Source organism: Rattus norvegicus, chromosome 8 (genome assembly GCF_021556685.1).
Source record: "Rattus norvegicus strain SHRSP/BbbUtx chromosome 8, alternate assembly SHRSP_T2T, whole genome shotgun sequence".
Classification (NCBI taxonomy): domain Eukaryota; kingdom Metazoa; phylum Chordata; class Mammalia; order Rodentia; family Muridae; genus Rattus; species Rattus norvegicus.
This window is the reverse complement of record NC_141541.1, coordinates 63,204,447-63,230,290: the sequence shown is the minus strand read 5'-3', so window position 1 is coordinate 63,230,290 and position 25,844 is coordinate 63,204,447. Positions and strand designations below refer to the sequence as shown.

General features: G+C 47.1%; 1 long non-coding RNA gene across 1 annotated transcript in view; it reads right to left on the bottom strand.

The window, feature by feature from the left end:
* Nucleotides 1–7,012: 7,012 nt before the first annotated feature.
* The window catches only part of LOC120094166 (uncharacterized), a 31,480-nt gene continuing 12,648 nt past the window's right edge, over nt 7,013–25,844 (bottom strand). Inside the window, exons 3-4 of the long non-coding RNA XR_015627691.1 lie at nt 8,698–8,771; nt 7,013–7,981 (exon numbers count right to left, since the gene is read on the bottom strand). This is a non-coding gene — a long non-coding RNA (uncharacterized LOC120094166). The remainder of the gene's footprint in view (nt 7,982–8,697; nt 8,772–25,844) is intronic.

The following is a 25,844-nucleotide window of genomic DNA, read 5'->3' as shown; positions in this document are numbered from 1 at the left end:
AGACAGCTCAGCTCTAGACAACTAGAAAAAATTCTAAAGAAACTGTCATCTCTGCTAGCTCATCCCATACAGACCAGAAGCCCAGGTTTTATTTATGTATCAGTTCAGTCGCTGTTTGCTTCCTGTTCATGGTTGGAGATGTGAGCTCTCAGCTGCTGTTCTACGGTCATGAACTCTGACCTTCTGGAAACATGAGACCCAAGGTGTCTTGGCCATGGTGTTTTATCACAGCAACAGGAAATCAACTAACGCACTCGAACTTACTGTGCAGCCCGGGATGACCTTGGATTTCTGGTCCTCCTGCCTCCACCTTCCTCGGGCTAGCGTTACAGTTGTACATCACTAATTTCCAATGGTGCTAGGGATCAAATCCAGGGCCTAATGCACATTAGGGGAGCACTTTGCTAATTGAGCTCCAGGAGCCTAGCGCATAATTGCAGTAGATAGCAGCTTGCTTTTCAGTCCCCCCTTTACTTTGAAAGACTTCTCTGGAGCTTTCGAATGATGGAGACATCGCTCCCATTGACCCTCCAGGTTCATTATCTCCAAAGGCCATTAAGACCATTCCTCTGCCTCCTGTGCCATTCCTTCTGGCAATGCCAAATCCATCTTTCCAGGCCATTTCCCGTCTCTCCGGGGAACCTCTGCTCTGGTTCTGTTGCTATCTGATTGATTGTCTCTCGAAGGCCTTGATGATGCCCTTCTGAGGTCTTCCTCTCTCCTTCTTGTGCCTGTACAGACTTCTTTTCTAAAAGTTCCCTACGGGAAACTCCCCTGACTGTGGCCCCGCAGGTGGGTCCTGCCCTCTGGTCTTTCTCCCGTAGCATTTATTACCTGTTGTTTCCTCATCCGTGTACCCAGTCAAGTTGTTAGGTGCCCTGGTGAGCTGTGTGTGCAGAGGAGCAGCATGGATGGAGGGTAAGAGAAGCTCTTATCTTGGGAGACCTAGCACCAAATCCACATCTCCGGTATGTTAGTCAGCCTCAACTGCCATAGCAAAATATCACACGGTGTGTGACTTAAACATCACAAACTTATTTTCTCACAGTCTGAAACATGGGAAGTCTACGAACGAGGCACCAAGGTGTCTGGTGAGAGACCTCTGAATACAGACAGCTGCCTCCTCACCACCATCATGCCTCTCAGATTAGGGTCCACCCTTACAACTGTCAAGTAGTCTTCATTCTCTCCTAAAGACACTGTTTCAAAATGCAGTCACATAAGATGTGACTTAAACATTAGGATTCGGGGCGGGGGGGGAAGGCACAATTCGGTCTACAGGATTTGGGATATTTGAACTCCTAGGAAAGTCATAGAATGAGCACCAAGACGGAGGTGGGGAACCCTTCTGGGAATTGGGGTACTTGGCTGGATTTGACTGGGCCCAGGCGTTCCCAGTGGGCAGTGTTGCCAGATTCTGAGCCTCTATCAAGGAACTGAAATAAAAGGGCATACAGATTCATAAAAGAAGCATAGCAACAGGAGAGATCAGAACTCATGAGCGAAGACACACAGGGCTCTCTCACTCTCCTTTGGGACTCCTGTTGGAGGTCTCAAGAGAAAGAGTGCCCTGGTGTCTAAGGGGGCACAGTAAGGGAAGCTTTCTGTTCTCATTGCTCGTCTTTGTTATAATGTCCTTTCTCACACGCACACATAATTAGCATACACCTAAGATGGTAAAATTCCTAAACATTGACTTGAGCCCTATCTTAAAAAACTAGGTGAAAGGGAAAGATACCAAATACTGACCTCTGGCCTCTATGCTTCCAAGTGCCCATGGAGCTCTGGGCACGTGGACAGCAAGCATAGACAGCAGAAAGCCTAGTTGGCTGAGCAGCCTCAGGCAGCTTAGCTCTCAGGCTGCTACCACAGGTCACCACGGATGCGTGGGTGTAAACCACAGACACTGACTTCCCGAGGCCAGGCTACAACACGGTCAAGTTCTGATGGACGTTGTTCCTGGTTCCCTTGCAGAGATGCTGTCTTGGAAGCTCTCATGTCTTTTTTTCTTAGTACACTAATCCTTCATGAAAAATGCAGAAACCAGCCTCGTAGCCCCTGGATTCAGTGAGGCCCCTAAGGAAACCGAAACTCTACAGCCTGGTTTTCAAACCCTTCCCACTTACTCCGCATTGCCTTCCAGCTCTCTATTTCTCTACCGAGAAAGCAGAAGGAGGCACCTGAACTGACCGGAGTTGTCCAGTTCTGAGGGTGGGATTCAGTTCTGGGTCTTGCCGGCTCCATCCTTTAGTGGTTGTGATTAGCTCTCAGGCTTGACCTTGACCTTGAACACTCTAAGTGTTGAAGATACTTTTTTTTTTTTTTTGGTTCTTTTTTTTCGGAGCTGGGGACCGAACCCAGGGCCTTGCGCTTCCTAGGCAAGCGCTCTACCACTGAGCTAAATCCCCAACTTGAAGATACTTTTGTACCTCCTCCCAGGGAGATATTTCAAATGAAAGCGTAGCTGCGATTCTGCAAAACATTTATATTTATGCTTATAAAGACATTGGTATTTTCTCCTGAAATTTTCTATTTACAAGTGTCTGAATAAATATTTGGAGACAGATTTTTTTTTTTTTTTGTGGAACCAAATACCTACTGCTGAACTCATCTAGAATCTCAAAAACAAAAAACAAAAAAACAAAAACAAAAACAAAAAAACAAAACAGTATTAAAGTTACCCTACTACCCATTCAGTGGGCCATCCCACTCTGTGAACATTTGGGACTGTCATGCGCACCAAGGGAAGGGTAGCACTACTGGACCTTCTAACAGCTTTAACTAGGACAGGGGTCGGGGTGGGAGTGGGGGGCACAGATTCCGTGCTATTATATTATCCATCACTTGCACCCCCACGGCACCCTAACTGCCTAACAGGTTCACTCACAGAGGCTCTACCATTGCATCTGGGGCTCACCAGGCCAGTTCACGAGGGTTCACTACTCAGACCTCATTGTGTGCTGGAGCTGAACTGAGATCAGGGAAGACCCAGCCGAACACAGCCATCCCTGGCTTAGACCCAGAGCGGCAGAAAAACAACTCTGGTCGGCACTGTCCCTACTGCCTGGGCTGCTGGCACCCAGGAGCTTAGAGATTATGGGGCTGGTTTGTCACTCCAAGATCCTCCAAGAGTACTCTCTGGGAGGCAGGGAAGAGGAGCTACTGAAGCTGCAGCAGACATGGACACACGGTAATGGTGGGTACAACACCTGGGCAGAGCTACTGCCTAGCACATGGCAAGAACTAGAAAGCTAAGAGAGGAAGCAAATTTCCTCCAACAGAATGCATTCAGGGTCACAAGAATACTCTGCTGTCTGTTCCCACCATGCTGAGGTTCTGTCTTAGTGACATTTAGGACCTGGTGCTGCCTACAGACAAGCGGGCAATGGACCTCCTAGTCTCAGCCTCAGGTCACGTAGCACCTCCATACAGCTGCTTCTGTCCCGAGAGAACATTGGATATAAATGTGGCGCTAGAAAACTGTTGACTGAAGTAAAACTCAGTCTCAGTACACTGATGCCCCACAGGAATTGTGCAGCCTCAGGTGAGCTACTTAGTCCCTGGAGCCTCACCCACAGCCCTTGCTTTGTGGAGATGATAGCGGTCCCCGTTTTCAAAGTGATCACAGCAAGATTGTGTGTCTAGCATGTAACAGTGCTCAGCACTGTGACTCAAGCCTATAATCCCAGATACCTGGGAAGCTGGACACCTTCCAGAGAGAGTGTTTGCTAAGAATGCACAAGACCCTGTGTTCAGTCCCAGCACCATGGGGCAGAAAACAACTATACATGGGTTAAGCATGGTGACACAACTAAAATCCTAGCACTTGAGAGATTGAGGCAGGAGGATTGCTGCAAATTTGAAGCCTATTTAGGATCTGGAGCAAGACCTTTTCTCAAAACAAATTAGATCCATCGCTCAAGAGACTAAGGCAGAAGAATCCTGAGTTTTGGGTTAGCTTTGGCTACAAAATAAACTCTCTCTCTCTCTCTCTCTCTCTCTCTCTCTCTCTCTCTCTCACACACACACACACACACACACACACACACACACACACACACACACCACACCAAACCAAAATGCTAAACACAATTAATTGGAAGTATAAATGAGAAATGAGGGAGGGAGGGAGGGATGGATGTAGAATCTTCTCAGGAGCTGATGCAGAGAAACCACTCAGAATAGCTTAGCAACCTTGGACACTCGAACTGCATCAAGCCGCATGTGTCCTCTGCTCCAAACAACATAATGTGTGTCTCCTCCCTTTGTAACTCCCCTTTTGTGACCAAATACATCCTAAAACACGTCCTGAAATAAAAGGACATGGGATCCAGGCTGAGCTATTTTAGGTGCCCACACAGAAAGGTAACCTCTGTCCCCAGAATGGATTTCCAGGGAAATTCCCCGTTTACCCTTGTGTGCTTATGCACGGTTAAGTATGTCTATGCTTAAAACCAGATACATTGTGGGAAAGAACGTGTGCAAGAAATAAAGGTGTATTTAATCCAAGTCTGTCCATCAAAACAGAAAACTGTCCCTATCCCACTCCTAGCAGCTAACTCCTCCTCCTCCTCCTAATCCTTCACACGGGAGTGTAAGAGGTTACCAACACTCGCCTAACTCTCTCAGAGCCTGTGTCTGCCTGTGCTTCTGCTCTGCTTCTGGGCAAACGCCCTTGCTGGTTTGTTATTTGTGTGTGCTTCTTCAGTTTCTTCTATTCTTTAAGCTCAATAGTGTGAACCTGAAATGCTCATTCTAGGCAGAGACCACTGAAACACACCTCTCCAGAAAGACCTGGACCCCATTCTCATCCCTCAGAAGACCTCAGTGGGTCAAAGAAAAGAGAATGATGGAAAGGGGGGGGAACCTCCAACCAGGGAGAGAAACCTTGGGGAACCCAGGTAGTAAGAAACTGAGGGTTAAAGAAGAGAGCCTCCCGGGACCAGTGACTCACTGTGAGACTTTACTGCTGTTTAAAGCTCAATTTGCAAAGAGTGAAATTGGCTCTGGGAAGCATTTTAGTCTCCCAGGGAAAGACTACCCAAAGCAGAAGTACACATTGATATGTAACCCAGACTGTCCCCCTTTAAAAGGTGTTGAGCTCTGAAAAGGTCTTTCTACAGGAGATTTCTAACTTACCCTACCCAAATCCTGACCTAAAGACCCCCTCCTACTCATGCACCAGAAGTGAGGTGTGCCCTGGGAAAGCGTTGACAGCTACCCCATCCTACAAACTGGCTTACTGTTCATCTGTGTTCCTCACTTGTTTCAAAGGCTCTTGTGGGTCATCATGGTTAATATTATCAGCCTCACAGGACCATGGAATGACTACTGCCGTAAGAGGTGAGCCTCCAAACAGACCTGTAAGGGACTGTGCAGATCGGTTAGCATCTCAGTATATCTGGCAGGTTGAGTAGATTAGGTTAATTGGTGGGAAGACCCTGTAGGTTGATGTCATTATGCAGGTGAGGGCTGACATAAGTTAGATCAAGGCCATGATTGGACAGTAAAAGAATAAGGCGGGGACAAAGTTTTTGTAGGGAGGGAGAGGAGGAGGAGGGAGAATCAAAATAGAGACTGAGAAGGATGTCCCAGATCTGGGCGGGCCTGAATTGCCAAGGTAGCTTGGATGGATTTCTGTAGACAAATTTATCTCATCTAGGTGGGTGGTTTATATCCTTATCAATTGGTTGTAAGTTTATTGTACATTGAGTATTTAACATATAAATCTGGTCATTGGGTTACAGTTTGTTGAATCTTGATATTACTGGGTAGCTGGGACCAGAGTTCCCAGCTGGCCATAGTTGGCCAGGGTGATTGGCACCGGGAACAGAGAGACCACTGGGGCTAGAGGATAGCTAGGCTAATGTGGCATGGTGCCACACTGAAGCCAGCCACCACTAAGAAAAATTAAGGTTAGTCTATATGGCTCTACAGTGCCAGAACTAACACCAGGGAGTGACTGCCCAGGTCCGAGAGTCCCAGGAGCCAGGGTGGAGCGGTGACTCATGGGAACTGGCCATATCCTTTTTAATTATACTGCAACAAGACCCATCCTAACTGCTAGACTGAAAGGAGAACCAACATCCGTCTCCAATTACTTCCTGACTATGGATGCCACATGACCAGCCACCTCCAGCCATGGTGGCCTGTACCCTGGAACCGTGAGCCAAGTAAACCCTTCCTTCCCTATGCTAGCTTCCCATGGGGACTCTGTGAGAGCAACACACGTAACCAATGCACAGGGTCCTGGTGTGGAGTGAGGAGAGGAAACACTTGCTTGGCTTGTCAGCTCCCGGGAGGTACTGCTGCATCTTGGGACTCAGGCTTCTCTCACTGGGGCCTGCAGGAAGCACTTCCTTGTCTCTATCCACTCAACAACCATGGGGTGCACATCTGACACTAAGACTTTCACCCCACATCGAGCAATGCCTTTACTCAGAGCCCCTTCTATCCGACTGCCCTCTACAGGAAACGTGAAACTTGGCACTTGAGCACCAGCTTCTTTCTACATGATGAACAGCATCAGTGAATCACAAAACAACAACAGAACTATACAGAGTCTGTAAGACAAACGAGGGAAAAGTGACCAGGACTTTGAAGACTCTTTTGTTTCATAGTTTGAATCTAACAAAGGAAAAGAGCAGCTAAGGACATTTCCTACAGCACCATGAACAACCAAAAACAATACCAAAAATTTCTACACGTGTATTAATAGGAGCAAGATGGATAAACAATGGACCATTCATTGGTGGAATTATTTGTAATTGTTGAAAAGACTGAAGTGGACCCAAATGTAGAGAAAGCAAGCCTCAAGGTACTGTTGAGACAATCAAAACCAGGCAGTATTCATCCCAACTCTCAGAAAGCGAGAGTAGGTGAATCTCCGTGAGTTCAAGGTCAGCCTGATCCATAGAATGAGTTCTAGGATGACCAGGACCACACAGAGAAACCCTGTCTCAAAACCACAAACAAACAAAACGAAACAAACCAAACAAAATATCAGCAGGATGCAGGAACATGTCTGGTTTATTCATCCCTGCATGAAACTGTGTACACATATGCTACATATATGTGTTTGCAGGATGCTCACCCAGACACTCAGGAAGGAGCCATTGAATCGTGTAGCAGCTGCTGTCATGGGAGGGAAGCTGGGGTACAGAGGCAGGAAGGAGAGCTTTGCTCTGCAAGTTAGGTCCTCTGCCTCATCTTGGCTGTTGCTGTGGTTTTGTGTGCGTGCGTGCGTGTGTGTGTGTGTGTGTGTGTGGTGTGTTCATGTGTGTGTAGGCATGCATATGTGTATGCAGGTGGAGACCAGAGGAAATTCCAGGTGTCTGTCTCCTCTGAGACAGTCTCCCCTCAGCCTGGAGCGTATCAATTAGGCTAGACTCCAGGTTCAGAGCTCTGACCTCTTCTACTTCCACAATGTTGGGATTGCAGTGTGTGCCACTACACCCAGCATTTTTACATAGGTTCTGCTATCACACTCAGGTCCTTACACCTACAAGCGTACCTACTGCGCAGCCCCCCAGCTCTCCTTCCTCTCATCTGAGTTTTGAACTCTGTCTGTTTTTCTATTAACACACACTGGCATATTACTAAGCCATGAAAAAGAAATCCTGATACATCTTCAACATGCATGGGGTTTAAAATCAGTGTGCTAATAAAATAAGGATCAAGGCACAGTGCTTCCCACTCAGAGGAGGCAGAAAGTTGAACAGTTACTTGGTAGCTAGGGTGGAAGGCCGTCAGGGGTTGGTGTTGAACTGGGCGTTTCCCTTTGGAATAGTGAAACAGGGCAGTGGAGATGGTGCATAGCCACTGAATTACCTTTAAAATTTCTAGATGGACCATTTTGTGAGTGCCTTATGACAAGACTAGAATATTTTGTTTTAAGATACATTATTTCGGGGTTGGGGATTTAGCTCAGTAGTAGAGTGTTTGCCTAGCAACCACAAGGCCCTGGATTAGGTGCCCAGCTCTGAAAAAAAGAAAAAAAAAGATACATTATTTCTCAACTTTTCATTTAATAGTTACCATGTTCCCTCTCCCTGGATCCCACTAGTGTGCAACATTGAGACTGCACCTTTGAGATCAGCCTGAGCTGTTCTGGCCCATGGCTCTGGCTCTCTCTACCTTCAGAAACCCTGACAAGTAGATGAGCTTTGTAGCTCAAGGTCAGCAAACATGCTTTGTGGAGGGCCCTGTGGAAGTGCCATATGCTTTAAAGGTCACGTGTGTCTGCTACACGAAAGTGGCATGCACATGCCCAGGAGTAACTGTGGCCCCATCGGACAGGTGGGCAGTGACAGCCCCAGTGAGCTCATGCTCTGCCTCACTAATGAGTAAGCAGTTGTTTTATTTCTAAGGTGGAGAACAGAAGCTGAACCCATGCTGTTAAGACTGCATGGGGATTTAGCGGGGGTAGTGAGCCCGCTGCTTTGCTCACCGATATATAATAGGGAGACGACAATGTTTTCTTTCTTTTTTTTTTTTTTTTCCTTCGGAGCTGGGGACCGAACCCAGGGCCTTGGGCTTGCTAGGCAAGCGCTCTACCACTGAGCTAAATCCCCAACCCCCGACAACAATGTTTTGTATTGCTAATAATCTGTCTTAGTCACTGTTCTATTGCTGTGAAGAGACACCATGGTCATGGCAACTATAGTACAAGAAAGCATTTAATTGGGGCTGGCTTACAGTTTCAGAGGATCGTCCATTATCATCACAACAGGGCATATGGCAGCAAGCAAGGTACTGAACGTAGCCACATCCTGATCCAAAAGCAGAGAGACAGAGAGATTGGGCCTGACACAGGCTTGTGAAACCTTAAAGCCAACCCCAAGTGACACATTTTCTCCAACCAAGCCACACCCACTCTAACAGGGCCATACCTCCTAATCCTTCTAATCGGTTCAAATAGAGCCGCTTGCTGATGACTAAGCTTTCAAATACATGAACCTATGTGGGCCATTCTTATGCAAACCACTACATGACTGATTGTTAAGGTAGACACTGAAAATAAAAAAAAAAAATCAAGTTCTCTTTATTGAATACCTACTGCATACACAGGGGTGTATAAAGCAATAGGACTTAATATTGTTTCTGTTATTTGCTTTTAAAATATGTCACATTGGCATAGTCTTGTTTGACCCATTAGCTTGTGTCACATTCATGATTACATCCTGGGGTAAAATTTCAAGATCTGGAAGCCACACTTTCAAATCTATTCTGCTATGGAGAGCGGAGTAAGGCTTGAATCCACAGGCGTCTTACTCCAAAGGGCACATTCTCAGCTTGCGGGCAGGAGAACTTCCTACTGTTTCTCTACCCAACTCTGACCACTACTGGAGGTTTGGAAATAGCTGGGGGATTTAAAGAACAGGAAGACACAACAAGGGTCTAGGGGCCAGGCTCCAAGAGTGTTAAAGGCCCCATTTAGACATCTGTAAAAGGGAATTATGCTCTGTAGGCCGGGGATGCCCTGTGAAGGAACATCCTCTACAGATCTGCAGGAGAGATCCCACAACCAGCTCACTGCTCCAAGGGACAGGAGTTCCCTGAGAGGAGAGCAGGCAATACCCAGTGAACACAGGACACCGAGAGAATGCATGGTAGCTGTGCTGGGAGAAGGGCTGGCTGGGGCCAGTTGGTACATACTGTTTTAGCTGTCTTTTTATCTTTTTGTCTTTTTTCTTCTTTTCCTTTCTCTGGGGTCTCACATGTCCCATGTTGGCTCTGAACTCACTCATAGCCCAGGATGATCCTGAGCTTCTGATTTTCCTGTTTCTACTTCTCAAGTACTGGGATTAGAGGCATATACTACCACGTCAGGTTCATAGAGTACATAGAGTACTGGCAAGCAAACCCAGGCTGTGTGTGTGTGTGTGTGTGTGTGTGTGTGTGTGTGTGTGTATGTGTTGGCAGAGACAAGCACTCTACCAACTGAGCTACATCCACAGGCCTTGAGTCTTTAACGTTTTCCTCTATTTATAGGAAGGAAGCAGTATAGTGTGTAGAAATGGTTTTTGTCAGAGGCTAAAAGCATTGACTTGACACATTGACCAGTCGAACAAACCTGGAATCTAACTAACCTGCTCTCACCGGGCTTTGATATTCTCAAGTCTCCACTCCAGCACAAGCCTGGTCCTTTATAGGTCTGTGGTCAGGGTCAGGGAAACCACCAGAATGAAAGCACATAGTTCAAAAAGAAATAGAGGAGGAGGAGGAAGAAGAAGAGGAGGAGGAGGAGACGACTACTGGAAAACAACTGTCAACAAAGCTCTTCTCGTTCTAGTCTAGAGATTGGGCTACAAAGAGCATGTGTAAGAGTCTCTGAGCAGCCCAGTACACAGCCTGCACCACCTGCCTCTTCTGCTCACCCACTGAGACTTAGCTCTGACAGCCTCTAGAGCCAAATAGCCTGTGTGAAAAATGAGCTCAGGAAACAGCAGCTGTGCTTCCTCTCGGTCATAACTCCTGCATCGTAGAGAAAGATGTGGCTAGGGTGAGGACTAAAACAGCTTGAAGGGGTCACCTGCCGGTCAGGCCTGCAGGAGGGGAAGGGTTAATAGTTCCTTTAGTCTAAATGTCAAGTTGGAATTAATCTATATTAACGTCAAGCATACTCTGTGTGCAATGACAGGAGACTTATCAAGGGGGCAGATGTTTATCTCTGCAAGTCAATAATTTTAGCCATTGCCTGGCCTCTGCCTCTTGATATCACATGACCTGTGGTACTAACTCTCCAATGCCACATGGTAAGACCATCATCCCTAAACTATCTGCTGAGATATGGCTGCTGTTCCTAATCTGTCCTATAAGCCTCTGTCTACTAAAACACAAAACTAGGTCCTTCTTTTCCCTCTATAGACAACAGAGAAACAAGCCAGTTATGCTGACATAGTTCCTTATCCTAAAACTCAGAAGGCAGAAGCAGGAAGATCTCTGTGAGCCTGAGGCTAGCCAGGTCTACATAGCGATTTCCAGGCCAACAAGAGCAGCACTGTTGGCCTTGTCTAAAAGGCAACCAACCAGGAGGGTTCCAAAGAAGGGGGAGGGGGGAATACCAAATCAACACAGCAAACAGTCTAGTTCTCTCTCTCCCTCTCACGCTCTCTCTCTCCCTCTCTCTCTCCCTCTCTCTCTCCCTCTCTCTCTCTCTCTCTCTCTCTCTCTCTCTCTCACACACACACACACACACACACACACACAAGTGTACACACACACATTCACACAATTTCCAAACTCCAACTCCCTCCCTTCCTTTCTTAGGGCACTATTTCACCTCTGGCTTTTGATCTCCCTCAAAGGTGCCCATCTTAATATTAAAATGCTGTTGCAAGGACTAAATTAGATTTGTCATGTAAATGGCAGGTACACTGTATGTGCCCATTTCAATTAGAACTCTTTCAGCTACAAATTGCTTTATACAGGAGGAACGTGGGAGAGTGGCCAATCAGGTCTGGCAACCCTTCGAAGATTGATTGGGATTTGGGGAGTGTTCCATGATATCCTCAGGGCTTGGCCATCTTCTGAACAACCATTTTCTTTTCTCTCCCCATCTCCTCAGGGCCACACAATAGCAGAAGCTATTTCAAATCTGATTTTTCTTCTTTCTTCTTTTCTTTCATTCTCCTTTTTTTAAAAAAAAATTATGTATGTATTTCATGTGTATGAGTGTTCTATCTATGTGTATGCCTTCACGATAGAAGAGGGCATCAGATCCGATGGTTGTGAGCCACCAGGTGGTTGCCGGAATTGAACTCAGGACCTCTGGAAGAGCAGCTAGTGCTCTTAACCACTGAGCCATCTTCCCCAGCCCCTCATTTTCTATTTTTTTTCTTTTCTTTTTTTCGGAGCTGGAGACCGAACTAAGGGCCTTGCGCTTACTAGGCAAGCGGTCTACCACTGAGCTAAATCCCCAACCCCCGTTTTCTATTTTTTAAGACAGGGTCTCTCTACATAGCTCTAGATGTCCTAGAACTCACTATGTAGACCATACTGGTTTCAAACTCACATTAAATGGATGAGCCGCCACACACAACTCAGGTCTCATCTCTACCCTCTGATCATCCACAGTCTTGCTTCCTACATGAGGAGGAGACCCTACAGGGAGTTATATTACTAAATATGTGTTGGGGTTTAAATCTCAGCTCGTCCAGACAGAACACACTAAACCAACATGGTTCCATGTGGAGAGGTTTAATGAGAGAAGAAGAGTATTAGAGGGGAGGAACAAAGGAGGCTGGCCATGGGCACATGGAGGGAAGGGTGGGGGGAGAGAAGGGACAAAGGGGAGAAGGCAAGAGAAAGAGGAGAGGGCAAGCAGCTCCCTTTATAGTCAGGCTCAGCTGGCTGTTGCCAGGCAACTATGGGGCGGAGCATACCTGGCTATTGCCAGGTAGCTGTGGGGGTGGAGCTTGGACAAAATACCAACAATATGGGGGTTACCTAACATTGGCAATGGTGGTTTCTGAATGCAAAACAACTCACATTATTAATAATTCAAATTCAAACCAGGAGACAGTAGTGCCCTAGCACTTCAATCCTAGCACTCAGGACGCAGAGGCAGGTGGAGCTCTGAGTTCAAGGCCAGACTAGTCTTCCAGGACAGCCAGGACTATACAGAGAAATGCTGCTAATAATAATAATAATAATAATAATAATAATAATAATAATAATAATAATGCATTATAGAACTTCACTGCAGCCTTGGTTCTGAACACCGATGTCAATGTGTTAACAGGTGTCAAGTTTGTTAACATTTGGCTCAGATTCAAGTATTGTATGCTATGAATTGTTCTGACTGTACGTGTAAATTTTTGGGCTTTTATAAAATGATTTAATTATCAAGAGAGACTTGTAATGCTTTCCTACTGTAGAAGTATCCTTTGGCATAGAAGTATTAAATTAGTATATATTTGCATTGTATCGTATTATAATGTTTGGCTTTGAAAACTGCTGTTTGATGGTCTGGAGAGACGGCACAGCAATTAAGAGCACGGACTGCTCGTCTGGAAGGCTCAGTTCTGACTCCCAGCACTCACATCGCAGCACTGTCTATAGCTACAGTTTCTGGGGGCTGACAAGCTCTCTTGACCTCCACAGGTGCACAGACATTCATGTTGGCAAAACATTAATTCTCATAAAATGAAATGAAATAGTTTTCTTAAACTGGTGTTTAAACTGTACAGATAATTTTTTGGGCACAGTGGTATATGGGCGGGTAGGCCTCTGAATTAGAGGTCAGCTTAGTCTACGTAGTAAGTTCCAGGCCAGGCAGGGCTACCTAGAGGAAGCCTGTCTTAAACAAACAAAAAACAACTTAGAAAAATGGCTGACTTGAATTTTATAAACTAGTAAGAGAACTTGGGCCTAGTTTATCAAAGCATTGGCATGCCGGTGAGATATGAGAAATGAAAGAATTCACTAAGACAGAATAAGACAGGAGTAGAGTGTTTTATATACTGTGGCACAGTTAGCAGAGGGAGACTCTGCAGAGATGGTTTGAGTGGCTGCTTTATGGGGTGGCGAGGTTGGAGGGGCAGATAACATAGTCAATGGGATGATGTTTCCAAGTCAGTGCCCTGGCTGACTAGGTCTTACTGGGTGGGACACCTGTGTAGGGCTTGTATCTGGACAATTAGATGGACATTTCTGAAGTGGAAACTGTAAGGGTTCTTTGGAAAGTCAGTTGGATACTGCTTTGCTGGGACACACACGTGAAGGAATGTTTAGCTGAAGCAGACACAGAAAAGAGGATGTTCTGTTAAAGCAAGCGTGTGCAAGGACCTGTGATAAAGGATTCTTTGCTAACCACATGGATGTGTTGGTCTGCCTTACATTGCTTAGTTGAGCTGCATTTGTTGAGACTCCAAAGAGAGAAACACACCAAAAACCTTCTGGTGGTGTGCTGCAGTTTGTGGCTGCTTCCAAGGACTTGGGCTGATTGTACACACATGCTGAGAGGCAAGGCACACGGAGGACACGTGATGCTTGGAGGGTATAAATAGGACTCCACGGAGTGACGGAGACAGAGCTTGGCTTGCTGGTACAGGTAGCTGTACAATGCTTGTAGGTCTCCTTGATATTTGATTCCTGAGAAAAACACAGCTGGGAACGTCTGGTGTTCCTGCTGACCTGAGCAGAGTCCGAGGCCTGGCTGTATCTGCTAGATAGGGGTCACCATATCACCGCTGTCGCTAACTCAACTCCTCTGAACTAGACTGCTGATATATCCATGGAGTGTTTGCGGTGGATCAAGCTGCTGCCTGCTGACCTGTGAACTGAACTGCAGATTTCCAGAAAACACAAACAGGAGTTGCTCCAAAGAACCTTTTTTTTTTCTTTTTTCTTTTTTTTTTCTTTTTTCTTTTTTTTTTTTTCTTTTTTCTTTTTTTCGGAGCTGGGAACTGAACCCAGGGCCTTGCGGTTGCTAGGCAAGCGCTCTACCACTGAGCTAAATCCCCAACCCCCCCCCCAAAGAACCCTTCTAAACAGGTTCACTTTACCACTCCATCCTTTCTTTCCCACCTCTGGTGGGTGATGGGCTATAAGGGAGGTTAAAGCATTTAAGAGCCCTCATTAAAAATAAGGTTTGAAAAACTTAAAGTTACACATGTCACTATTTGTAGAGGAATAGGCTTTAATTTCTTTTCTTTTTCCCTTTCTTTCTTTCTTCCTTTCTTTCTTTCTTTCCTTTCTTTCCTTTCTTTTTTAGAGATTTATTTTATGTCAGTACACTGTAGCCCTCTTCAGACACACCAGAAGAGGGCATTGGATCCCATGTAATCCACCATGTGGTTGCTGGGAATTGAATTCAGGACCTCTGGAATTACAGTCGGTGCTCTTAACCACTGAGGCGTTTCTCTCAAGCAGGTTTTAATTTCTTACATTTATTTAGTGACCACATATGTATGTGTGCATGCCACAAAATTCATGTGAGGCCAAAGGGCAGCTTGAGGGAGTAGTTTCTCCTTCTACAATCTCCTACCTAGAGATTGTAACTCAGGCCATCAGGCCAACACCTTTACCCATGCACAGAGAGACCTTGGGAGACCAGGAATACTTTTTATAGTGTGGGCTATTACTTCCTGGAACAGGCTATCTATATAAGACAACATGGGCCAGTAGAGGTCAAACTCCAGATACGTCGAGTCTGCCCATTAATTAACATGTGGAATTCTCTATGTAGCAGTGTGATGCTTGAAGACAGACCATTGCAAAGGCTTGCAAAGGGGATGTCTTCTGAGTCTCGCTGAGAGAGTACAATCACCTTGCTCTGAGCCCCTCCTGCATCTGCCCCAGAATAGTGTCAACAATTACAACAGAGTTTCCACTTTCTGTAATGGGCCTAAACATACTTATGCCATTTTCGTACTGCAGATTCATAGAAAGTGATGCTCACAGCTTTGCAGATTACAGAATCAATATATGAATTACTCCAAAAGTCATCAAAGATGTTCTGTATCCTGCAACATCAGTCATGATTTAACTCCTTGTGTGAAAATAAATAAGCATGCCCACCCCATGCTCTATGTGACCTTGCTTTCCTCTCTTATCTATATATAAGTACTCGTTTTAAAATAAATGTATGGGGGGCTGGAGAGATGGCTCAGCAGTTAAGAGCACTGACTGCTCGTCCAGAGGTCCTGAGTTCAATTCCCAGCAACCACGTGGTGGCTCACAACCATCTGTAATTGGATCTGATGTCCTCTTCTGGTGTATCTGAAGACAGCTTCAATGTACTCATATACACAAAATAAATACATCTTTTTAAAAAAAATGAATAAATTTATGATTTATTATCACTAAATGTTTCACTTATATACCTGATACCCATGTTGCATAAAAATCCCTCTGGTGAAGGCTGGAGAGCTGGTTCAGTGGTTAAGAGCACTGGCTGCTCTTCAGAGATCCTTGGTTCAGTTCCCAGGACCCATTATGATAGCGCACACTGTCTGTAACTCCAGTTCCAGGGATCTGGCCCTTGTGCAGACACACATACCATCAAAACATCGATGCACATAACATAAAAATAATTACAAATTCTGCTGGTAAAAAGGGGCCCAGGTGAGAGAGAATTTGAGTCCGGATTAAAAAAGAAAGAAAGAGGGGCTGGGGATTTAGCTCAGTGGTAGAGCACTTGGCTAGCAAGCACAAGGCCCTGGGTTCGGTCCCCAGCTCCAAAAAAAAAAAAAAAAAAAAAAAAAAAAAAAAAAAAAAAAAGAAAGAAAGAAATGAGAAATCTTTCATTTTCTTTAACTATGAAATGAACATTCTAATTTTGGCTCTGATAGAATACTTCAGACCAAGAACCTACCTTACAAGTGAGTGTCAGGGCTGGGAATATGCTGTGTTCTGATTGGCTTAGATATAGACTATGATGGGAATATTCATGTGTCCTGAGGTCCCCTAATTCCCAGACTCATCCATGTGGACTCTTGTCTTCATACATATTCTCTAAAACCTAGTTGTACTGCAGACATTCAGGAGATGGTGAAACATTATCATTAAGTGGAGATTATGGAATCTGAAGAGAGAATGTGCATGCGTGTGTGAGTGCATGCGTGTGCGTTCATTTTCTGAGGCCGTTGGGCAGTTAGCATGATTTCCTAATGAAAGCCAACAAAGCCTTTGCCTTTTCCCAGCAAGCTGACTGCTTCTTCCAGCAACATCCGTGAAAGCCTCGGTAAACCCTTGCTAGGCAAGATGTTGCCTCAGAAGGCTGCCTCGTGCTGGCTTGACCCTGCTCACTTCAGCCAGGGAGCATGAGAATTAAAATTCCAATTTCATTTTTCAGTCATTGAGGCCAAAAAGAAAAATACATTTATCTTAAAGTAGCCCTTTTTATGGAAATTAAAAGGAAATTGAGATTTGAAAGGGCAGGACTTTTTTTTTAATCTAATGGGTAGTGCTGTGCCCCAGTCTTCCATTCTGAGGAATGTTCTCTCTAGCCAGCACAGAGACCCTGGAAGACTGAGGGTACAGAATCCAGGGCAACAGAGCCACAGTCCTGAGCCCCAAACAAAGACGCTTGCTCTGTCTTAGGATGGAGACGCAGAGTGGCCTCAGATCCCCTCTTCCCTGCAAGTGTCGGACAGTAAGAGCTACAGTGAGCCTCAAACACTGTCCAACCTTACTGTCCTGCTTCTCCATGGACAGCATTGAAGGGGACATCTGAGCAAGTGTGCCCAGAGACCATCAAGCAAACAATGTAAGTCTGGGATTCTGACTCATCTTCCTGTTCAAACACGATCTTATCCCCTTTCTCAAGGCCACTCTAACCCCCTTTCCTAATCCAATCCCTGGACTTCATACGAAGCTCTTAGGGCACAGTCCTAGACATTCTCCCCATCCGCTGTGGCCGCTGTTTGTGTGACTGCTGGATGCGCCAACACAGCCTCTACCATGACTCTGGGTGTCCTCTCTCCCATCCTTCCCGAGCCCCTAACACATGGTTCGGACTTTGGGGTCTCAACCCCCTCAGACTTCTCTCTGTGATGTCTCCAGCTCTGTGGTAGCACACATGTTACTTCCTCAGAAGTCTTTAATCATTGCCCATGGCTAGCAGAAGGTCTGCATTCTCCACTGGGCATCTAATGCCCACAGCTCTTCCCACATCTGAGGTGCGCCCTGCAGCAGATGACCCACCCCTGTGTCTGATTTTGCTTGTATGCCTTTGGACACTGGGCCTGCCTTCCTTCTTCCTCCTTCCTCCTGAGGCTCTGCTTTTCCCCCAGATTCCTGGAGTGAGGGTGGGGTAGGTGTGTGTGTCACTGTTTCTCCTCCCTGTGCCCCTTGTGGTGACAACTTCAGAATATCGTCCATTTTCCCCACAGCAAGGAAGACAGTGTGTGCCTATAAGTGGAACACTAACCAGTTATCAGTATTAGTACTGGTCAGGTTATAAACACACAGAATTTCACTCAGGCCTCAGCTAAGAGAGGTAGCTGTACCCTACTTCACAGACAGGAATCCAAGGCTCAGAACGATGTGTGAGATGGCTATATCTTTGGCAGGAGTCCACTGAAGCTACTCCCCCACCTCCAGTACAAGTCAGTTCCTGGGATGGGAGAACCCCCACCCCAGCCCCTGCTTGGAAACACATCTGTTACCAGTTTTATTTAAAGGGCCCTTGAGTTTCAAAGCAGCTGGCAAGACACACTCCCGTAATCACTAATTCATGTTTGCCATCCCTCTCAGGCCCTGGCCTCGCAGGCCCACCATGAATCAGGGCCCTAGGCCCATGGCTGAGCAGGTCTGCATAATTTGCTGAATGTCACCAAGCCCATCTGTCATTTCCTCAGCTTCTCGAATGCCATCTCTGGAGTACCCGGGAGGCTCCGAGCCATATGGCCAAGGAGTCCTGCTGTGAAACCCCATTACTGCTCTCAGATAATTAGCTTTAAAGCAAGCAAAGTAATTAGGAAGGGGCTGTGGGAAGCAAGCCACAGGAAGGACTCCCAACTTTCCTGTACCCTCTCCATTGAAACCTCATGTCTACAAATGTCTCCCTTCTGGCCCAAGGCCCCACTGCTGTAGGGAGGCAGAGGGACACTCAGGAAAACAGCTTCACTCCCACATGTAGATAATTGCAACAGGACGGAGTTTCCAGGTATTAACTTTTTTCTCTGCTTGTCTTTTTTTTTTTTCTTCTCCTAGTTGGGGCAACTTAAATCACTGATAGGGATGGGGTGGAGATGACAGAGCAGGAAGCTGGAAACAGGGGTGCACCCCTGACTGTAGACCCAGCATTTTCTCCCTTGACCAGCAGCAGGATGATGTATCAAGAATGACCCTGTGCTCTGCATGGGATACACATGATGAAGGAAAAGATGGCTGCCCCAGGTATCTCTCTGCACCCTATATCTTCTCACTTGGTATAAGACCACAGACTCGAGGTCTACCTGACTCCCCAGGGAAGAAATGCAAAAGCTTTAAGATCAAGGGTGGGGCCTGGGGAGGCAGCTTAGCAGGTATGAGTGCTGGTTCTGTGAGCACTGAGGACCTGACTTTTCAGAAGTGGTCAGAGGTCATGATGATGCCGTTGAGAAAACACAGGAACACGGACTCTGAGGCTGAGCTGTGATTAGGCCAAAGACCCACATCTTCCCCAAAGGCAGGGCCAGAGCTGGCTGGAGTGGACACAGGCACAGAGCCTCCTGGTGTTGCTGGAGTAACAGAAGTATCCCCAGTGGAAGAACTTTTCATACTAAAGATGTCTATCCTGCTGGTCCCAATAGCCTATCCCTGGTTAGAATCCTGTGACAGCCATGGTGGCCCAATATCATTCAGGCAGGCAGAAGAGGCTTTAGAGGTCTGTTCTTTAGTGGTGTAAGGAAACCTGGGGAAAGGTCCGAAAGTCTGGTCAATAGAAGCCCAAAGAGCAGGGGGAAGCGAGCTGCCTCCGTTGCGCAGGACCCCATTCAGTTTATTCTCTGAATGGGCTATCTATTCAGGAGACCCTGAACTATGCCTCTGCAGGTGATTTGTAAGGTGCCACCCACTGCAGACAGGCTTTTAAAGTGGTTAACAAAACCTAAAAAACAGAAAGCCAAGTATTTGGCTAATTTAACAGTGTCAAAACACACTGGAGATGTTTTTCTGTAATTCAGATGGAGCCAGTACAGAAAAAACAAAAACAAAAACCCAAGAGCAAAAGAACTAAACTGGAACAAAATTCCCCAGTGCCACTTTCTTGGGGGTCCAGAAGAGAGACAGAAGCCACACACAGTGCAACCCAACATCCCTTGTATCTCTTCTAAGTACTGCTATCCCCAAGCCTAGTCCTTCCACAAGTGTCCAGAACTTAATCTCTCTTCTGGATTTTTCAGGAGACTCAACACCTTGCCCTGACTTACTTCCTGAGCTTGCTCTGCCTTCCCCTCTGACCCTGCCCTGACTTCCTGGGCTTGCTCCGCCTTCTCCTTGAGCACACCAGGATCAACACCCTCTCTCAGACCTGCTCAAGTCCTCCCTGCATTTCTTTAGTTCCCTCAAATGCACTGGCTTGGCCTCTCTCAGCTTCTGCTCTGCCCCACTTCATTACATGATGATGTCTAGGAGGACAAGAACCACAAACAAGGGACCCTCCTCCTGCTGCTGAAGGTGAGGAGAGGTGATGCAAATGTCTGTGATTTTCTTTGTTGCCACACTGGTTCACATGGGCACTGCCAAGCCCTGGTCCTGGAAAGATCTCAGAGCCCATCATCCACAAGCCTGGTAAGTGGCACCCAGGAGGCTCTGCAACTGATCTTAGACAAAAGGCTAGGACCCCGGTGGGTACCTGTGCCCCATCGCTCAGCCACCCCACCTGCTCTCTGCACCCCTCAATCCCCAGACCACACTGGCCACAGCGGCCCAGAGAAGCCAGGCCTTCAGGAGGCTCTCCCTTGAGCAGGTCTGCTCGATCTAACATAGAGGGACAAGCCAGAGAGTTAATGTGGGCGAGGCAGGTCTGGCCCTTAGTGGTACCCAAAATTTTACTTAACCGCAGGCATCTAGCCTTGGGGCCAATGCAGTTCTACTACTATACAGGGCTCAGGAAGAGGGTTGAGGGTCTGCTCAGCCCACATCTCCTGCTTTAAGATAGGAATGTTGAAGCCCAGAGCGAATCAGAATCCTCCATGGTATCTCACAGCTTCTGATGGGAGCTCCTGGAAGCTGGGTTTCCTAAGGTCTAGAGTCTTCTCCATAAACTCAGGGGTGGAGGAGGGCAGATGGTCCATGTTGCGGAAATGAATGAAATTGAAAATGCAAATTCTGGGTTCTCTATGCTTATTTGCATCTTAAATGGAACACAGACATCAAAACATCTTTTTGACTCGGGCAAAGCCAAAGAGACACTGCCTAGGGAAGGAGACTGGAAGTGATATTTCATGGGTTTGGATTTTTTATTTTAATGGTAAGAAGGTTCTAGGGCAAGATGGGGTGCCCAGTGTAGAACATCAATGGAGTCTACAGTAACATGATTAAAATAGTAACTTTTATGTGTATTTTACCACAGTGTAAAAAAAAAAAACTTTCTTGAGCTGCCCATAGTGGTGCATACTTGAGAGACTGAGGCAGGAGGGTCGCAAGTTTGAGGTCAGTTTAGGTGCACAGTATAGGCTCTCAAGTAAGACTATTTCAAAACCAACCAGCCATTGAACAAACAAACCAACCCTTCCTGACTGAAACACAATTCTCCCCAAACCCCAAGTAAGAGATCAATTTGGTTTGCCTTGTCCTTTCTCCTTCCCACCCTCACTAGACCTACCCTGGAGCTCCAGGTCTAAGGGCAGGAACCCCACCAGTACACAGGACACACAATAGACAATCCACTCAGGGGAAATGTGCCAGAAACAGAAAGCAAAATGCCTCAAGGTTTCCCAGAGGGGAGGGAGCACAGAGCAAACCCCTGGTCTGGGGCAACAGGAACTGGAGTCAGGGGGCTGGGGGGCTGGGGGGCTGGGGAGGGACTCTGAAGCTCACCAGCATTTCCTAGTCACACCCCTTTCCCCTTCCTTCCCCAACCTCTGTTCTCAGTGAAAGCATTCCTCCAACCTCTTGCACTCCCCCAGCTCCACCCAGCCTTGCTATTCTTAGTCCTCTTAGGAGAACGCTGGCTCAGAGAGCTTTGCAAGCATTTACCTGCTTTCTCTAAAGGTTTTATCACCAGGAAATTTCCCCACCTGTTTAGCCTTAAGTGGTAGAATTTTTTTTTTCTTTTAGGTGCAGAGATGGAGTTTCTCTTTCATTGCACTGATCACACTTCCTGACATGCCTAAAATTGTATTCTGTACTCTGTAAAGTATCTGTTGAGATGCTGGCAGTGCTGGGGGCTCCGTAGAAGCCTCTGCCCACCTTCCAAGCCCCAGTTCTCTTGTAGGTGTTAGGTGTGTGATAGGAGGCGTCGTTCAAACATGGGGCAATGCGGAGAGCCAGATAGGAAAGTCAGCACAAGCTGCTATGGCTATCAATCAGCTGTGCCTTGCTCCCTCCCACTCCTTCCTACCCGACCTGTGGTTAGTGCCTCTTGGGTTGTCCAGAGCTCTCAAGGAAGGGGTCAGGTCTAACTTCTCTTGGCTTCTTCACATAGCATGGACCACACTGGCACACTGAGCTCTCTGTGCCCCACCCTCCCACAGGACACAGCCTCATCTCATGGCAGTTTTCTGGCTGCTGGTTGATGGTCACAACCTGGGAGTTTCCCCCTCTCTGAACCTGTTTTTCTGGCTGTGTAATAGAGCTAGTGGACTCAGTAAACTCTAATTCCCTTGGGAGTTTGTGGTCATTAAACTGTCCTTGCTGTCACTCAAGCGGCCATTCCCATCTGTGGTCAAATGAGGAGGTCTGAGTGGGTGAAGGGCCCTCAGAGGCTGACCAATCCTTGTCTCTACTACACCACCGCTCTGTCACTGACTCCACTCATGCCCCGGGATACAAAATCCTCCAGGGACCCCAGAAGTCTGCCAGGAACCAGAGCCAGTGACCTGGTTGCTAATGACAGCCCCCGACTGACCACAGGGAAGCTTTTACAATAGTCTGCAGGAAGCGCTTCGTGGAAACTCATTCTCTATGAGTCCATCTGGGGAGAGGCCTGACCTCTGTAGTTATATTAGTCATTAGCTCTGGAGATCTGGACCTCGTGGGCCTGGGCAATGCTGGGAGGGTTAAGTTGGGTAACCAACTCCCCTCCAAAGGCTGGGGTAGCTTTGCCAAGGTCTAGCTTCTGGGAACTTGACCACAGTGGGCATTTCTCCCTGAAAGGGAGAGATCTACAAATTTGGGAAGTAGATGAGACTTAGAAACAAGAGGGAGCTTTCTGAGGCCTCTGCAAGGACAGGGACTCTTACCTCAGTACCAGGAGGTACTGGCCTGAACCTATAGCACTAACGGGCAATTCAGGGCTGAAGCCTCTGCCTGCCTGTGGGCGGATGCTTCAACAGGAGCAGACTGGCAACCCTGAAGATCCTCTTGGGGAGGGACAGAGCAGTCATGCCTTGGGCTAGAGGGTTAAAAATGTGGGGTTCTGGAGGGATTCTAGCCAACACCACTCTGCCTTCCTGTCTGTCCCATCCTAGCTGAAGCACCTCTGTCAAATAAGCATCCTCTGCTCTTCCTGACCCAGGAAGCCATGACTCAAAAACACCACCTTTTTCTTAGATGTATGCATTGTTTCACAACCTCATACATATATACTTTGCTCACCCCCCCCCCCGTGGGCTTCCGTCCCCCTCCCATTGAATCACGGCTTCCCATAACCCCACACCTACTTTCATGATTTTTTTCTTTTTTATTTCTTTTTCTTATCTCTTATATATTTTTTTTAATTTGAGGTTTATTTCTTTTACATGTATAGAGGTTTTTGTTGCCCACGCATGTGTAACATGCAGTACCTGCGGAGGTCAAGAGAGGGTGTCAGATTCCTAGAACTGGAGGTACTGATGGGTGTGAACCATCATGCCAGTGCTAGGAACTGTTCTAGGGAGCAGCAAGTGCTCTTAACCACTGAGTCATCTCTCCAGCCCTGCTCTTATCATTTCTTCACCACCCTACTGCATTTAATTAGGGTACCTGCCTGAGCGTAGATGGGGTGTTATTTACTTAAATAGCTTACCAGTGGCTACACTGTTGAAGAAAAGAAAAGTGACTTCCCCTTCAGACTGCCTCTATCCCCTTTATGAGGTTCTCCCACCAAGAATGGAATGGTGTTGCAAAGGGTTTAATAACTGTTATTTTTTTAATTATGACCCAACCCCCCCCCAATAATCCTATGGGTTTTTTAATCAGCTTTAGCACAATTACTGGGTGACTCCCCTTAAGGTATTTTTCGATGCTAGACCGGCTACTTCACAGCTGTGCTTCAAGTTACTCACTGTTTGCGTCTCACTCGGGTTATTTCTGCTCCATCAGTCTGTCCTTGGGGAGAACTTTTCTAGCCTCGTGCTCCTGGTCCATCCTGTCTAACAGAGACCTCATATTCTGTCTTCTTTCTCCTCTCCCCACCTCCAACCTGCGACCCCCCCCAGCCTAGTAACCAAAGCCCTGCCCACCTCTATTTTCCCCAGTAATTGGCTGTAGCCACTTTTATTTAACCAATAGCTTTAAATTGGGGAGCAAGGCTTACACAACAAAGACGCGGAGGGCGAGGAAGGAAGGACATGAGTGTTCCGGGGTATGGTGAAGGTTTACTGAAGATACAAGGGAGTGCATACATTGCCAGAGGCAGGGGCTTCTGGGAGAGTCCAGAGTGAACGTGACCCTGAGCCATGTGAGGAGACAGGAGAGGGGAGAAGAGAGCCAGGAGATCAGAAGTCCAGGAGACCAGGAGGCCAAGAGGCCAGGAGGGTAGAGGGTAGGAAAAAAAGACCAGGCAAACAAATGGCTAGATTATATAAGGAAGGGCAGCCCAGCCCCTGGCCTGGAGAAGTTTAGGGTAGGGGGCAGGGCATGCCAGCCATACGCTATAATAGGTAAGGACTGAGGGATGCTGAGTGAACCTGGCAGCCAAGTCCTCTTTGACATGGTAAATGGGCACCTCAGCCATTCATCTTAGGTTTGAGACCTAACAATCCCCCACTTCCTCTGGGAGGAAGGACTAGCTGGAAGTGATGGAGGACCAGTCAGGGCTAACTTCAGCTTGACATGTCAATCGGTGCTATGGGAATAATATGCAAGTCTGACAGCACCTGTCCTTCACAGCTCTAACAAGGCCAGAACAGGGCTGGCTCAGGGAGTTTGTCAAATTGTGAAGACTGTCACCAACGTCAAAATCTGAGATTCGGTACCCAGGAAATAAGGCAAGTAAGAGAGGAGGGAGACAAAGTAAAGAGGAAGAGTCAAGAATAAGGAAATGTAGGTGCTTAAAAGTGTATAATTCTTGGTTGAGGCAGGAAGAGTCTTTAAAAATGCTTCAGGGTTTGGAAGAGCATTTGCCTAGCATGTGTGAAGCCTTGGGTTCAATTCTCAGCACCCCAGGAGCAGGGCTAGGAGGCTCCGGTCACAGGTCCTAACTTCTATTTAGAAGTAGTGTCTCTGCTGCCTTCCTGTCATGGCCTTCCCTACGGTTACCCTAACACCAGACACGAGCCTTTCGCTCCCAGCTCTGGCCGAATTCTCCCACCTTCTGGGCCCTAACTCCAGGAGCCCCTGCTCTAGGCTCTTTTGGTTGCCTCCATCTCTGGGTTTCTCTGCCTTCCTGCCTGTCTTTCACTTTGGGCTCTCTCTCCCTCCTCTCTCTAAGCTGCCTGTCTCTCTTTCTGTTCCTCTTTGCCTAATGTCCCTCCATTCCTCTCTACTGTTCATAACTCTACCTGTCCTCTGTCGCCATTCTGAGGATCTGTCCTGCACTCAGTTGCACAGTGCCCATGGTCTTGGCCAGTCTCTCCCATCCCATTTCCTGACTTTTTTTTCCTAATGGACTATGACAGGCTGCAGAAACATGAATGCCTGTGCTGAAGGGTCACCCACAGCCACTCCTCTCACAAGCAAACACCCACATGAGACAGGTTTTCCTTGCACTAACACTACTCCCTACCGGTTGTCTAGACTGTCAACATGCTGCCGACAGAGGCCAGGTACCAGGCCCAGAGCTCCCTGAGCTGGACCACAAAGAGGGCCCAGTACACCACAGGGCAGTGCCCTAGGAACCAGAGTCATGGCTCTTGAGGCTTCCGGCTCCAACCTTCCAAGCCTTGTTTCTGGGAAGCCAGATTGAATTAGCTGCTGCGCCCATCTGGCCAGCTCTTGGCCTAATACCTTTTGGCAGCTCATGCCTCAATGCCAACCCCAGCCCCCTGGCCTCAGGACCAGAAATCCAATTTTCCAGAGCTTAATTGAGCCCTGGACTCCCTAGGGCA